This window comes from Triticum urartu, chromosome 3A, assembly GCF_056163025.1.
Source record: "Triticum urartu cultivar PI428250 chromosome 3A, HENAU_Tu73, whole genome shotgun sequence".
In the NCBI taxonomy this organism is placed as follows: Eukaryota; Viridiplantae; Streptophyta; class Magnoliopsida; order Poales; family Poaceae; genus Triticum; species Triticum urartu.
In genome coordinates, this window is record NC_141875.1 from 133,984,355 (window position 1) to 133,996,401 (window position 12,047).

Sequence of the window (12,047 nt, forward strand, 5' to 3'; positions counted from 1 at the left end):
TTTCTGCGAGTCACCTTCCTTAAGATGTCTTGTTATGGTATCATGGCAATTATCTCCTCGCTACTTTGAAACCATGCACCATCCTACTTAAGCGTGGAATTGTTGCCTACCAAATTTGAACCTTTATCATCTGCTTCTTTCCATCACCCCTGATGTGTGTTTCGTGTCTCAGCTCAAGAGATGTTTTATATCTCACTCCATGAGTTGATCTTGAGTTGCTCGATCTTTGAGAAGATCGTTTCCTGTAGAGTTTCCTTCTGTCGCCATCATGTTGGATGAAGAGCTCAAACGCAAAGACATTGAGATCAAGGTGATGCAATGAATCAACATCCTCGAGAAAGACATCTGGATCGTGAAGATTGTGTTAGCTTGTGTCCCTCTGTCTTCTTGCCTCATGACTTGAATCTCGGGCCGAGATTCTTGTTTAGTGGGGGTGAGTTGTCACAACCCTAGAATTTGATTGCAATTAGTTTCATAAGCATCCTGCATCATGTCTAAATTTCTAAAACTTGAATTGAGGAAAGCGGAAGCCTCAAAAACTTAAATAAAAAAAGGGCAAGAACCCTTAAGCTTGCATTCAGTGAAACCAAAATGGCCTTCATTAATGTTTGATAATTTTGGCAAGGGTTTGTATCCAAACCAAAAATATTGAACATTTTTAAGGAATTATTTTGGCATAGAATTTAAATCATTATTGTATTTGAATTTGGAATTATATTCATAATATATGGGATATATTTTCAATTAACTTTGAAATGTTTTATGTGGTGTTGGAAAAGTCCATCTAGCAACATAAAATTATTCAAAGGGTTTTCTCACTGTTTTGAAATTCTTTTGAATTTGAATCAGTGGAAAAATGTATAAATAAAGAACAAAAGAAAACAGAATAAAACAGAGAAGAGAAAACTTACCTGGTGCCCACCAACCGGCCCAGCACTGTAGCTGGCCGGCCCAGCCCACCAGGGGCTCCTCCCTGTCGTCTTCCCCCTTGCCAGGAGGACGAGCGCGTGGCCGGCGCGCGCGAGCACGCGTTCGGCCACCTCCTGCTTGCTTGCCGCTGCTGGAGTCTACCCCGAGCGCCACGTGCATCGCCCGACCTTCCCCTGGACCCTCTCACTCTCCCACGGCTTCCTCCCCCTTCTCTTCTCTCTCCCCGAACGCGCCCGCCGCCGCCGACGTGCACCACCGCGGCCACCGCCTCCCCCTCGCCTCTCTGACATGTCCAGAAGCTCCGCCGCGATGCCCTCGCCCTCCCCACCGAGCCACGCTTCGCTGGAGGCCCTGCATCGCCGCCATCGAGCCGTCTTCAACCTCGGTACCCGCCGGACGCCGTTCATCGATTCGCCTCGCTCCGGTCGCCCCCGAGCCCACTGATCTGCTCATCGACCTCCTTGTAAGCTCCGCCGCTTTTCCCCTCTTATTTCCCACGCATTTGCACCCTCTAGGCCATAGTTCCACCATGGCCGAAGCTCTTCTCCGCTCGAGCTTGTCGCCGGCGTCGCTCCGGCAACCATTTGGTCATTCCGTGCTACGCAACATGCTTGCCGCATCGCGTAGTGCCTCGCTAGCGCCTCAGTTTCCACGTTTGCACGCCACAGCCCAAACCCCGCACATGGCCGAACTCCGGCCGCCGCCTTGGAGCTCGCCATTGTTGGCTCCGGCCACGATAGACCCGGCCTCCACCACCACTAGACGCGCGCTAGCAAGAGCTTTCTAACAAGCCCAAGAACAGCCTCGCCCGTGCCCTGTAGCGCGTTTCCGACGCTCTCCGCCGTCTCGGGCCTCGCCGACATCGAGTCGCCGGCGGGTTTGACCTGCCGACCAGGGGTTTGACCCCGCTGACCGAGTTAATCCCCGGGTGGGCCCAGTTTGACCCCTCTGGGTCAATGACAAATGGGACCCGCCTGCTATTTAAGTAGGATTAGGACTAACTAAAAACTAGTTAGACTAATGACATTGACACGCGGGACCCACTGGTCAGGTTTGACCTGGACCGGGTCTGTTGAGCTGCTGAGGTCAGCATGACGCAATGCTGATGCAGTAATGCCTTTTCTGGAATTATTCTTATTCAGGAAATTCCAGAAATTAGTATAAACTTCTAAAATCCATATAAAATCAACCATAACTCCAAATTAAATAATTTATATATGAAAAATTATCAGAAAAATCCAATCTATCCATCTGTCCTAGTTTCATGCATGTTAGAATACTTTAACCTTGCTATTTAGGTGAATCAAGTTAATGCACTAATATGACTTCATGAAATGGGTTTGCATTTGAATCTTTGGTTCAAATGGACTCATTCCAATCTGTTCTAGCTTGCATTAGCCCAAAACACATTCATATTGCCATGCCATAGCATGCGTCATATTGTTGCATTGCATTGATTATGTTCCCTCTTGTTTGCCGGTGGTTGTCCCCTCTCGATAGACGTATTCCGACGATGAGATCGATGACACCGATGAAGAGTTATACTATCTTCAGAAGTGCCAGGCAAGCAAAACCCCCTTGTTCATTCTGATACAATCCCACTCTCTCGCTCCTGCTCTCTTTTACTGCATTAGGATAACAACGTTTCATCTGTTACATGCTGCGGTAGTTGAACCCCTTTCCTCTGCATGACCTGTCATTGCCACAGTAAATAGATGAAACCCACTAGCATGAGTAGGAGTTGTTTGAGCCCTGATGTGCCTACTCATTCATGCTTGTTGTCATGCCTGCTACTGCTTAGAGTTGAGTCAGGTCGGATTCATCGGGATGAATTGGAATGGTGATGAACATGTCCTACTGTGTTTGAGCTAAGTGTGTGAACACGATTTGGTAAAGGTAGCGGTGAGAGGCCATGTAGGAGTACATGGTGGGTTGTCTCATTGCAGCCGTCCTTAGGAACTAAGTTCTGTGTTTGTGATCCATGAACAGTTACTACCACGCATTGGAATGCTTAAGTGCCCCTCTCAACTTATTAATCAACTCGATCTCTGTCCAGGAGTTGCAACTAGTTTCTGGTGTTTGTAGGTAGTGTTAGTAGTCTACCAAGTGGCACCCGGTACAGGTGGGCCTGGGACAGACTAGGCACAGTGGCACGGTGTACCAAGTGGCACCCGGATGGTGGGCTTGGGAAGCCTGCACACATCGTTTGGGGCCATGAGCGACACCCCGGCCGGATCTCCTTGCGGATGGAACCCGAATAGGCGATAAACCTGGACTAGAGACTTGTTGGTTAGTCAGGTCGTGGCCGACTCCCTCGCCCGGCTTCCGCTTGAAGGTTGCCCAGGTACATGACATGTACAGGGCGATAAGTGGCGAGAGAGTGTGTGAAGAAGTACACCCCTGCAGGGTTATCATTATCTATTCGAATAGCCGGATTCCTCGGATATGGAAACTTGGACCCCTTGCATAGTTCATAGACAAGCGAAAGTGGATACTCTAAAATGCGCAAGATAAGTGTGAGTGCTATGGATGGCGTTCTTGCCGGGAGACGGGAGCGGATCCATAGTGGTGTATTGATATGGTGAATATGTGGACTCGTGTGCGCCACCTCAAAAGAGTTACTTGCAGTCGTAGTTTAGGATAGCCACCGAGTCAAAGCTGGCTTGCTGCAGTTAAACTCCACCATCCCTTCGTTGATAATGATGCATATGTAGTTAGTTCTGATGTAAGTCTTGCTGAGTACATTTGTACTCACGTTTGCTTAATTTATGTTTTGCAGAGAGACTTCAGTCCCACTAGTAGTTCCGCTTGGACTTTGACGTTTAGCTCGTTACCTCAGCTACGATCTTGTGTGAAAGTGCAACTATCCCTAGGTGGTTTTGGTAATTCATAACAACATATAGCTCATTGAGCTAATTCTATTTCAAGATAATTATTTCAGGAAAGCTCAATGATTGGCATGGCATGGATATGAAAGTGGAACCCTCAAAATGCTAAGGACAAAGGATTGGCTCAAGCTCAAAAGCTCAAGACTCTTCATTTTATATTTTAGTGATCCAAGATCACATTGAGTCCATAGGAAAAGCCAATACTATTAAGGAGGGATGAGGTGTTGCTTAATGAGCCTCTTGCTTCATGTGCTTAGTGATATGCTCCAAAACCCTCAACTACTTTCCCATATCCACATATGACCTAAACCCTAAGCCAAACTCGGTCCTACCGATTCTTCCTATCCGGCGCCACCGAGTTTCACTTGTCATTAGCCACTGCCAAACCCTAGCAATTCGGTCCTACCGATAAGGATCTCGGTCCCACCGAGATGGGGTTGCAAACTCTCTGTTTCCCTTTAGTAACTTTTCGGTCCCACCGAAAGAGCGAATCGGTCCCACCGAGATTGCAATGTAAACTCAGTGTTTCCCCTTTGTAACTTTTCGGTCTCACCGAGTTCCACTCGGTCCCACCGAAAGAGCAAATTGGTCCCACCGAGTTTGCCTGACCAACTCTCTGGTTAGCTAATTACCAAATTCGGTCTCACCTAGTTTGTGTAATCGGTCTCACCGAGATTACGTTATGCCCAAACCCTAACCGAATCGGTCCTACCGAGTTGCATGTCAGTCCCACCGAAATTCCTAACGGTCACTAGGTTTACTATTTCGGTCAGACCGAGTTTTCTGATTCGGTCCCACCGAGATTGGAAAACTGTGTAACGGTTGGATTTTGTGTGGAGGCTATATATACCCCTCCACCTCTTTCTCATTCAGAGAGAGAGCCATCAGAACACACACATCATTCCAACTCATTTGTTCTGAGAGAGAACCACCTACTCATGTGTTGAGACCAAGACATTCCATTCCTACCATATGAATCTTGATCTCTAGCCTTCCCAAGTTGCTTTCCACTCAAATCTTCTTTCCACCAAATCCAAATCCTATGAGAGAGAGTTGAGTGTTGGGGAGACTATCATTTTAAGCACAAGAGCAAGGAGTTCATTACCTACACACCATTTGTTACTTCTTGGAGAGTGGTGTCTCCTAGATTGGCTAGGTGTCACTTGGGAGCCTCCGACAAGATTGTGGAGTTGAACCAAGGAGTTTGTAAGGGCAAGGAGATCGCCTACTTCGTGAAGATCTACCGCTAGTGAGGCAAGTCCTTCGTGGGCGATGGCCATGGTGGGATAGACAAGGTTGCTTCTTCGTGGACCCTTGTGGGTGGTTGCTTCTTCGTGGACCCTTCGTGGGTGGAGCCCTTCGTGGACTCGCGCAACCATTGCCCTTGGGTGGAGCCCTGTGTGGACTCGCGCAACCGTTACCCTTCGTGGGTTGAAGTCTCCATCAATGTGGATGTAGGATAGCACCACCTATCCGAACCACGGGGAAAACATCCGTGTCTCCAATAGCGTTTGAATTCTCCAAACCCTTCCCTTTATATTCTTGCAAGTTGCATGCTTTACTTTCCGCTGCCAATATACTCTTTGCATGCTTGCTTGAATTGTGTGATGATTGCTTGACTCTCCCTAAAATAGCTAAAATCTGCCAAGAACTAAAATTGGGAAAAGGTTAAGTTTTTATTTGGTCAAGTAGTCTAATCACCCCCCTTCTAGACATACTTTCGATCCCACAAGTGGTATCAGAGCTTTGGTCTCCATTTGCTTGATCTCCATAGCTTTTTGGTGGTCATAGCCTTGGTTTCACAACCTAGGAGAGTATGGCGTCTAGCGAGGGAAACTATCACCGTAGAGGTCCTTACTTTGATGGTACTAATTTTGCTAGTTGGAAGCATAAAATGAAAATGCATATTCTTGGACATAACCCCGCCGTTTGGGCTATTGTGTGTGTTGGTTTGCAAGGTGACTTCTTTGACGGGAGAGAACCAAACCGTGAAGCTACCGCGGATGAGTTGAAGATGTTGCAATACAATGCTCAAGCATGTGATATTCTCTTCAACGGATTGTGCCCCGAAGAATTCAACAAAATCAGCCGCCTTGAGAATGCAAAGGAAATTTGGGACACTTTGATTGATATGCACGAAGGTACCGACTCCGTCAAGGAATCCAAGTTGGATGTGCTTCAAATCCAACTTGACAAGTTCAAGATGAAGGATGGTGAAGGTGTCGCTGAAATGTACTCTAGGCTTGCTCTCATCACAAATGAGATTGCCGGCTTAGGAAGTGAAGAGATGACCGATAGATTCATCATCAAGAAGATCCTAAGAGCCTTGGATGGAAAATATGATACCGTGTGCACATTGATCCAAATGATGCCCAATTACAAAGATCTCAAGCCAACGGAAGTGATTGGAAGAATTGTTGCTCATGAGATGTCACTTAAGGATAAAGAGGAACTTCACAACAAATCAAGTGGTGCCTACAAAGCCTCATGTGAAGCCCCTACATCATCAAGTGAGAAACAAGACTTCAATGAAGAATTGAGCTTAATGGTGAAGAACTTCAACAAGTTCTACAAGAATAGAAGCAAAGATAGAAGCTCCAAATCAAGGTCCTACAATGACAAAAGATCTTCTAGTCGAGAGTGAAACTGTTACAATTGTGGAAGACCCGGACACTATTCCAATGAGTGTACGGCTCCCTACAAGAAAAGAGAAGATTCTCCAAAAGGAAGAAGCAAAGGATCACCACCAAGAGAGAGAAGGACTAGAGATGATAGTTATGAACGAAGATACTCACGGAGAAGCAAGGATTCGGAAAGGAAGGAAAAATCATCAAGGAGCTACACAATACGAAGACATCAAGCTCATGTTGGTGAATGGGTATCCAGCTCCGACTCCGACAGCCACTCTGAGAGAAGTTATCACTCCGACTCTGAAGATACTCAAGATGAAGGTGTTGCCGGTCTAGCACTTGTGTCAACCAACTCCTACGACATATTTGACTCACCAAATGAAGGAATTGGAAGATGCTTCATGGCCAAAGGTCCTAAGGTAACACACCCCGAGTATGTTGATTTCAATAGTGATGAAGATGACTTGTTAGGTGATGATTTGATTGGTGACAACTCTAGTGATGAATACTATGATGAAAGACCAATTAATCATGCTAATCAAGATAAAACGAATGACAATGATAAGGAGAAGATTGAGGCTCTAACTAAAGAACTAAAAACTGTTAAGTTAGCTCATGACACTATCTTCGAAGATCATCGAGAACTTTTAAGGGCTCATGAGAAGCTACGCTTTGAAAAGCTCAATCTTGAGCAAGAGCATGAGTTCTTAAAAGCAATCAATGATGATCTCCGCAAGAAAAGTTCTTCTTACATTGCCAAGCGTTTACTCTTATCCACTTACATGCCTCAAGTCAAGTCTAACAAGAAAGATTCTTCCTCTAGTAGTAACAATGATCATGCTAAATCCAATATTGTTGCTTCTAGTAGTTCTCTTGATTCCACTAATGATTCTCTTAGCCAAGTTACACTTGAGTAAGAAAATAGCTTATTGAAGGGAATTATAGAGAAAGGAGTGTACAAAAGCCTTGCCGGGAGTAAGCAATTCGAGGAAATTGTGCGCAAGCAAGGAATGCACCGGAAGAATCAAGGTGTTGGTTTTGAACGAAAGTTCAATGCCAATGGAGTTGAGTGGGAATAAGATCAATACCCCAAGACAAAGTTTGTCTCTCAACAAGAGAAGTATACTTCTTTCAAGGGGACACAAGCTCAAGATGATCTTCCACCACAAGACTACGAGCAAAAAGGCAAGGACAAGCTTCGAGAGGAAATTGATGCATTTGAAGAAGCTCCTAAGACCTTAGTCAAGTGGATTCCCAAGACTTCTTCAAGTTCCACTTCATCAAGTACGACTACAACTCCAAGGATTCCCATCAAGATGATGTGGATCCAAAAGAAGAAGAACTAGAGAGTTCTTGAGGGTGACTCCGCCAACATACTTCACTCTTATCATTTTGGCAAGAACAAGTGCAATCAACTTCCACATCTTGCACTAGTTCAAGGAGTCACAAACCCTCTTGTTGGTAAGACAAGGGACAAGGTAACCTAAAAGTTTTCATGGACATCATCTTGTGTGTGCATCACTCTATGTCTATGGATATCCTTGTTTGTTCCTTGTGGGACTAACCCATGTAGGTATTGAAAGTGCAATTCACTCAAATGGATAGCTCCAAGAGATCTACATCAACATTGAGCATCCACATCTTCAATATCTACATGAAGTCATCATCGACAAAACCCAAGGTTAGTTCATCCCTCCTAGGGGGGATATCACATCTAGGGGGAGCTTTACTCTAAGACTTGAGCTAGAGCAACTCTAAAGATGTGAACAAAACAATGCTTTATGTAAAAGTGGTAACCCCACTTGAGCTTAAACGATGAGTATGACCTACGATCAAGTGTTCTCACTTGACTCCTAAGTCAATATACTCATATATAGATGACCTAGTCATCGCAAATTGCTTGATAGATGCTAGAATTGGTTGTGCATGCTTTGCCACATATTTCATTTGCTATCTTATTGTGTGAGCATGTTGATTGCATATTTTACTCATTCGAGGACATCCACTTGTTGCTTTGATTGTTTGGCTTTATCTTCTTTTGCCAAGTGGATGGACAAGAATGCCTAAGAACCTCCTCTAGCTATCTATGCTTTTCTCGTCTCAAACTCTATTCATGCTGCATCACAAAATTTGATCAAGTCAGATTCGAACCACTCTGTGTGAGGAGCGCTCGGAGTCCCCGATTCGTCATAGACTTAAACTTCCAAAACCTCTTTATGAATCTCGGTCTGACCGATACTCCATTTTCGGTCCTACCGAGTTCATTAAGTTGATCTAGGTTTTCGATCTTGGTGCAACCGATTTGAACTTTTCGGTCACACCGAGTTGCAATAACTGCACACAGTTTTGCATCTCGGTGCCACCGAGTTGTTCCACTCGGTCACACCGACAGGGTCGGGCTATATATAGTGACGGGCAGAATTTTAGAAATTTCTCCGAAACCTCCTCGCCCGCGCGATAGCCTGCTCTGCCTTCGTGGTCTCCGGATCGTCTCCTCGCCGCCAGCAGCCTCTAGTCGCTGGTCTTCGCCGCCGTCAACGGAATTTCTGCCCCGCCGTTGCCGCCGTAGCAAGTCCCCGCCGAACTAGGGTATGGACTTGATCTTTGTGCTATTCTTCAATCTGATTCCTAGCACATTGTGATCATATTGTTTCTGGCCACGATTGAAACACTTCTATCCAGTCAAAACACTCGTAGATTAGGCTTAATTCGAAAATTTTAGGGTTAGGTTTCCGCCGAAACCATCTCGGACCCACCGAGTTAAAAAACTCGGTCCCACCGATCTGGCTTTTGCCATTGCACAAGTGAAACTCGGTCTGACCGAGAATAACTTATCGGTGCGACCGATTTTGGAATTCTGTGAAACCCTAGCAGTCTCGGTGCCACCGAACTGTGACTCGGTCTGACCGAGTTCACCAGTTCTGGTGCCAAAACTGCTTCGGTGTCACCGAGTCTGAAAATCGGTAGATCCGAGATGCTTTCTGTGGAAAACTAGAACTAAGTTTTTGAATTAATCTTTTGCAAAAATCTCTGCTTTTTGTGATGCTCATCCACTCTATCTTATCCATAATCTATTCACAGGGTCAGCAGTCAGTTTGCAACATGTCTGATCAAAGTGACAGCCAGAATGTGTCTGAGCAGCAAGTTGTGATGAGTGAGGGCACTAGCCCCTCAAGTTCTTCTAATGATGGCAGCAAGAGCACCCCCAGCAATCTGCCTAAGGCTGCCACACGTCAAAGGAAGAAGAGAACGTCTGATTCTGAGGATGAAGACTATGTGGCAGAGGAAGAGGCCACCTCCAAGAGAGTTGAGCCAGCTCAAGGCTCAAAGCCAGGCCTGAAAATCAAGAGGCCAGCAGGCAGGCAGCCCATGTCAAAGGCTAGAGCCTCCACTGAGAAGCCTGCTCCCATTGAGCCCGTTGCAGCTGAGGGCAAGAAGAGGAAGGAGAGAGTAAAGAAGACTGTAGCCAAAGTGCTTGGGAGAGCCTCCATCATGGTAGAAGAGGAGGAGGAAGAAGAGGCAGCTGCACCAGCGCCCAAGGCAGCCAAACTTATGGGAGATGCCATAAGGTCAGGAACAGCTGCATCCAAGCCTAAGGAAGCACCCAAGGCTGCATCTAAGCCTAAGACAGCACCAAAGAGAAACACAAGGAGTATACCTGCCGCAGAAAAGAACAAGGCCCCAGTGCCTGAAGCTGCTGAGGAAGAGGAAGAGAGTGTCCTTCGGAAGCTCAAGCCCAAGATCCCAGACCACAACGATGCTCATCCTGTGGCTGAGGATATGAAGCTCAGGAGAGATTCAGGGCTCAGGAAATGGAGAGAAACAGATCCATACGCTTCTAGGAGAAGGACTGCCGTGGATTACAGATTTCACACAAAGGAGCAACAAGATTTTTATGAGACCGTTTTGCTTAACAAGAAGCCAATCGTTTGTGACATGAGATGGGTCGACTGGACCTACATCAAGGAGAATGAAGAGTACTACCCAGGAGTTCAGGACAGCTTCAAAGCGTGTGGAGTAGAGGACTTTGTTGGGCAGAAGCTCACAAAGTGGAACGAGGAACTCATCATGCAGTTCTACTCCACAGCTCACTTTTATCCAGATGGGAGGATCACATGGATGTCAGAGGGTACAAGGTACCAATCTACAGTGGCTGAGTGGGCACAGATCATCAATGCCCCAGAAGAGCAAGATGAGGACTTGGATATCTATGCTCAGAAGAAGATGGACCATAACTCCATGTCCAACATGTACAAGGAAATTCCCAATGAAGCTCTTGACACATTCAAATTTGGCTCAGTGCATTATCTGCTATCAGGATTGCCCACTATCAATTGGATACTAAGGCACACTCTGTTGCCTAAGTCTGGAGATCACAAGATGATCAGAGGTCACGCGATCAACTTGCTTCATGTTTTTGACGTGCCTCAGAAATTCGAGGTCATGAGTCTCATTGTGGAAACCGTTAAGAGGAAAGCTGCAGATCAGAAGAGGAGCTGTGGATATGCCCCTCAGATTCAGGAGCTCATCAACTCCAAGATGGGCACGGGCATATATTTGTTGGATAAGGAACACCTTCCCATCCGTCCAGATTTCGAGGACAATGAAATTGTTATGACTGAGAACGAGCCATCGTCTGCACAAGCATTTGCAAAGAAGGAGAAGGTGAAGAAGGAAAAAGCTGCCAGGATGCCTACTCAAGAGGAGGCATCTGAGTACTTCTTGAAGACCAAACAAGAGCAGCTCAGTTACTTGATTGCATCCACGCTGAGAATTGAGCAAAGTCTGGCCAACCTCACTAAGAATCAGCAGAGCCTAGAAAGAATCATGGAACAGAAGTTCTATGACTTGGATGTCAAGGTAACGGAAGTTCAGTCTGCAGTGGAGCAGCTCCAGGAGGACATGAATGAGAGGAGAGGCAGGACCACGACTCATGCGTTTGCGAGGGTGCCACGAGGTCTGAGGTCGTCTGCCCTGCCAGTTGCTGACACCAGAGCCACCACCTCAGCACCAGCTACAGCCTCAGCTCCAGCATCTACGTCAGCTCAAACTCCAGCGACTACTTCAACATCTACAGAAGCCTTCGTCCTTGGAGTAATCCGGACTCCACCACCACCTGAAGATCAAGCCTGAGCGTCGATCTAGTGCTATGCATTTTCTAGGAACTTTTTGGTAACTTGTTGCCAAAGGGGGAGAAGATGTATAGATCATAGGCTTCGAGAGAGAGAGTGTTGCTTTTCTCTCTTGTTTTATTTGGTGGTTTTTCGAACATTTTCTGCTTTTGAGTGCTTGATACTACGTCCTTATGTTTGTGAGACATCGATGATCATGTGTTTGATCATAAGCTACACTTAATGTTTGCTTGATGCTTGCTTAAATATTATCATTCTATCTATCGTTTATGATCATTCACTATTCTTGGTGATGAGTGCATGTATTTCATTCTTATCATTTTGAGCGCTCCACCAAGATGTATGTGACATGGAAGAGTAACCCATGATTCTAACTCTTTGTGCATTTGCAGTCCAAAGCAAATTTTAAATATGCACAAATTTAGGGGGAGCTCTTACTTATCACATACTTCTCAAAGCGATGATAT